This window comes from Schistocerca gregaria, unplaced genomic scaffold (genome assembly GCF_023897955.1).
Source record: "Schistocerca gregaria isolate iqSchGreg1 unplaced genomic scaffold, iqSchGreg1.2 ptg000914l, whole genome shotgun sequence".
Classification (NCBI taxonomy): Eukaryota; Metazoa; Arthropoda; class Insecta; order Orthoptera; family Acrididae; genus Schistocerca; species Schistocerca gregaria.
Window position 1 is genome coordinate 45,001 of NW_026062272.1, and position 5,000 is coordinate 50,000.

Genomic DNA, 5,000 nt, shown 5'->3' on the forward strand with positions numbered 1-5,000 from the left:
CCGCGACCGTACGTGCCCCGCCGAAATCGCAACTCCGGCGGATGAACGGCGGACTTTTCTCGCAGTCGTAAGTTGCAATCCACCCCTATATCTTGCGTCTCATGAAGAGTTATATCAAGTATGCCAAATTCCCGCTGTCCCTATACATGCAGTAAGTTCGTCGTGGGCGCTGGCCGGCAGGCCGCGAGACCTGACGCCCGGCGGCAAAGAGTGCTCCTCTGAGGATATAGATGTTCCGTTCCGCCGCACAATGGTGACGGTGACCGCTGCCTGCGGTGGCAACGCTGGGCACAGTCGATACTCGCCGTGTGGTGGAAGGTAAACATTATGCGGTACATCAGTACTTTCCTAATAGTTCGGTCGTCTCACGGCACTGCTTAGTAAATGATGCAAGGCCACATATAGATGATTTATGCGAATGTCCCTATACGTGCTGTAAGACTGGGCACACAACGTGAATCGCACGTCAGCCAGACACTCGAACATGCACCACTCTCGGCCTGCAACGGAGACACACAATACGTAAACATCTGGAATGCGACAATGTCGAGTGCATCCTCTCTGCGACATTGCACCGTCGACACTATGATAACCAGAGCAGTAGGTCCACCTATAAAAGCACAATACCCCACTCCTCCGACAACTACCATTGCTCAGATAAACCAACACACATCCTACACAGAGGGGCACCAAATATCACCCCCCGCCCTCGTGTTATACCACATGAAAAATTGCAGAAGTGAGAGACACAGACCCGCCAGCCTCTTGCTACAAGCATCGAACCGACGTGACGTATCTGACGGTGACTCAGGCATCCGCGTACTGCCACCACTATCCACCCCCCCCCCCCTCTCTCTCTCTTCCCCCTTTCCCACAATACCAAATTTAACCAACTTTATTGCTTAACCTAACTGTGGCTGTACCAGATTATCGCTTAACCTAACTGTGGCTGTACCAGATTATCGCTTAACCTAACTGTGGCTGTACCAGATTATCGCTTAACCTAACTGTGGCTGTACCAGATTATCGCTTAACCTAACTGTGGCTGTACCAGATTATCGCTTAACCTAACTGTGGCTGTACCAGATTATCGCTTAACCTAACTGTGGCTGTACCAGATTATCGCTTAACCTAACTGTGGCTGTACCAGATTATCGCTTAACCTAACTGTGGCTGTACCAGATCATCGCTTAACCTAACTGTGGCTGTACCAGATCATCGCTTAACCTAACTGTGGCTGTACCAGATTATCGCTTAACCTAACTCAATTTGTCCCTTAACCTAACTCAATTTGTCCCTTAACCTAACTCAAGTTGTCCCTTAACCTAACTCAAGTTGTCCCTTAACCTAACTCAAGTTGTCCCTTAACCTAACTCAAGTTGTCCCTTAACCTAACTCAAGTTGTCCCTTAACCTAACTCAAGTTGTCCCTTAACCTAACTCAAGTTGTCCCTTAACCTAACTCAAGTTGTCCCTTAACCTAACTCAAGTTGTCCCTTAACCTAACTCAAGTTGTCCCTTAACCTAACTCAAGTTGTCCCTTAACCTAACTCAAGTTGTCCCTTAACCTAACTCAAGTTGTCCCTTAACCTAACTCAAGTTGTCCCTTAACCTAACTCAAGTTGTCCCTTAACCTAACTCAAGTTGTCCCTTAACCTAACTCAAGTTGTCCCTTAACCTAACTCAAGTTGTCCCTTAACCTAACTCAAGTTGTCCCTTAACCTAACTCAAGTTGTCCCTTAACCTAACCCACGTTGTCCCTTAACCTAACCCACGTTGTCCCTTAACCTAACCCACGTTGTCCCTTAACCTAACCCACGTTGTCCCTTAACCTAACCCACGTTGTCCCTTAACCTAACCCACGTTGTCCCTTAACCTAACCCACGTTGTCCCTTAACCTAACCCACGTTGTCCCTTAACCTAACCCACGTTGTCCCTTAACCTAACCCACGTTGTCCCTTAACCTAACCCACGTTGTCCCTTAACCTAACCCACGTTGTCCCTTAACCTAACCCACGTTGTCCCTTAACCTAACCCACGTTGTCCCTTAACCTAACCCACGTTGTCCCTTAACCTAACCCACGTTGTCCCTTTGCCTAACATAGTTCACTGCTCGGAATCTCTGGTGTCGTTGTTATCCTCATGTAGATGTCTTGCGAGTGTTGCTTACTTTCCACATATTCCCGCTATCCACTGTCAATTGTACTGCAATAGGACTATATCGGCCCCCCCCCCCCCTCTGTCCCCCTCTTTGTGTCTCTGTCCTCTCAAGCTGGTCGGTCTGGCGTGTGAGTGTTAAATGAGCCTCGCAGCTGTTCAGTTGCATTCAGATGTCGACGCCCTCAGTGTACGTCGTGGTATGGTCTGTGTCCATTGTCCGCTGATGTCGTACGCGTAACCCACACGCTGTACCGATCATCGGTAGTTACGTACAGAGTGAAGTAGTGTGATACGTGTGACTGTACGCTGGCTGTGCCCAACGGTGTCGAATCTCAATTTCCATATGTTGTGCTCGATGCTACTTGTCTCGTCTCCCAATAACAGCTAGGTTGCACTGTGGTACGCCGTAGAGGCGTGTGGGAGGAACGTACGAACGCATTGTATGTCACCCTGGGTCGCTGGGGGTGGTGGTGCGGTGAGTCAGGTCAGGTCAGGTCAGGTCAGGTCAGCGTGAGCCGTCTGATGTAGTGACGCGTGTATTCCGACTTTGTCGTATTGCCTCACACAAAGTGCTACCCTGGTGGACCGCGTTCCATATCTGGGACATGCCGCAGATGCCGGTTGACAGTGGATCGCGGAAGGGACATCGCATACTTGCGCGGGCCACCTTCCACGTGTTCTCTTCTGCACATGTCGCAGTGTGTATGTGGTCTGATGTAGCGTGTCGTGACACATGACATCCTGGCATGCAAGAATTGTTGAATTCGCAAATGTAGGTGGACATCTACGTTTACTGCCCAAGATACGCAAATGAACTGGAAATCCGTTGTTGAGCGGTTGTTCACGCTGGAGGTGAATCTGTGATGGCGACGATCGGTACAGCTATTAACCGGTTGTTTCAGCGGTACCCGCCACATCCACACACGTGACTAGGCCCATGTGGGTATGAAGCGATACGCGGCGGTGGCTTGGTGGGACTGTTCCCGGCCGGTGAAGGGGGGCCGCCCGGCGTGTTGGCCGCGCGCTGCGTGGGCGCACGCGCAACAGCCGGCTGGTGGGGGGCGCCGAGTGGCAGGAGCGCCAGCCGACGGGCCCGGCAGGCGGCGCAGCTACGCTGCGGCGCACCCTGCACGCGGCGCCTGGCGGCCAAAGTTGGTTCAGCCGAGCCCGGTGCGAAGCGCGGTGGACATCTGCAGTGTGCTGGTCTGATTGAGGACTGTGTGCGTTGAGGATGCGCCGCCGCCTGGCACTCGGCGCCGCGACGCCGTCTGCTGCTCGGTCGCCCCAGCGGTTCTCGCAGGTGGTTTGTATCGCAGTTGTGCGGACGTGTTGGCGCGTGCGCTGTGATGGGAGAGTTCGCTTCTGCACCCAAGTGGGGCTTTGCCCTTGTGTGGCGCTGGCGTTGGAGCTGCCGGTCACCATAGGTGGCGCGTGTTGTCTCCCGCCGGCAATGCCACGACAGCACGCTCCCGGGCCTCTGTCGGCAGCGGCAAGCTCAGTTGGGAGCAAGGGTGTTCGCACTAAAACCGTCTACTCGCCTAACTCCGGGCGATTGCGCCTCTCTCGAAACCGACCAAGTACCTAGGACGGCGCTGCGCGCCGCCGGGACCTGAGAGGGTTTCGAGGTGTATCGTGCAGGGGAGCTCGGCCTCCTCCTGTTTGCAGAATAATTGAGCGGACGCTTGCGTGTTCGCGCGGGCCCCCGGGACACACTCCCGGGCGGCCGGCTGCTCAGCTCTAGTTGACGCAGCTCCCTGGTTGATCCTGCCAGTAGTCATATGCTTGTCTCAAAGATTAAGCCATGCATGTCTCAGTACAAGCCGCATTAAGGTGAAACCGCGAATGGCTCATTAAATCAGTTATGGTTCCTTAGATCGTACCCACGTTACTTGGATAACTGTGGTAATTCTAGAGCTAATACATGCAAACAGAGTCCCGACCAGAGATGGAAGGGACGCTTTTATTAGATCAAAACCAATCGGATTGGCTTGTCTGGTCCGTTTGCCTTGGTGACTCTGAATAACTTTGGGCTGATCGCACGGTCCTCGTACCGGCGACGCATCTTTCAAATGTCTGCCTTATCAACTGTCGATGGTAGGTTCTGCGCCTACCATGGTTGTAACGGGTAACGGGGAATCAGGGTTCGATTCCGGAGAGGGAGCCTGAGAAACGGCTACCACATCCAAGGAAGGCAGCAGGCGCGCAAATTACCCACTCCCGGCACGGGGAGGTAGTGACGAAAAATAACGATACGGGACTCATCCGAGGCCCCGTAATCGGAATGAGTACACTTTAAATCCTTTAACGAGTATCTATTGGAGGGCAAGTCTGGTGCCAGCAGCCGCGGTAATTCCAGCTCCAATAGCGTATATTAAAGTTGTTGCGGTTAAAAAGCTCGTAGTTGGATTTGTGTCCCACGCTGTTGGTTCACCGCCCGTCGGTGTTTAACTGGCATGTATCGTGGGACGTCCTGCCGGTGGGGCGAGCCGAAGGGGTGCTTTCGCGTCCCGAGGCGGACCCCGTTTAAATCCTACCAGGGTGCTCTTTGTTGAGTGTCTCGGTGGGCCGGCACGTTTACTTTGAACAAATTAGAGTGCTTAAAGCAGGCAAGCCCGCCTGAATACTGTGTGCATGGAATAATGGAATAGGACCTCGGTTCTATTTTGTTGGTTTTCGGAACCCGAGGTAATGATTAATAGGGACAGGCGGGGGCATTCGTATTGCGACGTTAGAGGTGAAATTCTTGGATCGTCGCAAGACGAACAGAAGCGAAAGCATTTGCCAAGTATGTTTTCATTAATCAAGAACGAAAGTTAGAGGTTCGAAGGCGATCAGATACCG

The 5,000-nt window shown here is 52.7% G+C and overlaps 1 non-coding gene across 1 annotated transcript in view; it reads left to right on the forward strand.

The window, feature by feature from the left end:
• The first annotated feature begins 3,910 nt into the window (after positions 1-3,910).
• The window catches only part of LOC126325273 (small subunit ribosomal RNA), a 1,893-nt gene continuing 803 nt past the window's right edge, over positions 3,911-5,000 (forward strand). Inside the window, exon 1 of the ribosomal RNA XR_007559967.1 lies at positions 3,911-5,000. This exon is cut by the window's right edge and continues 803 nt beyond it. This is a non-coding gene — a ribosomal RNA (small subunit ribosomal RNA).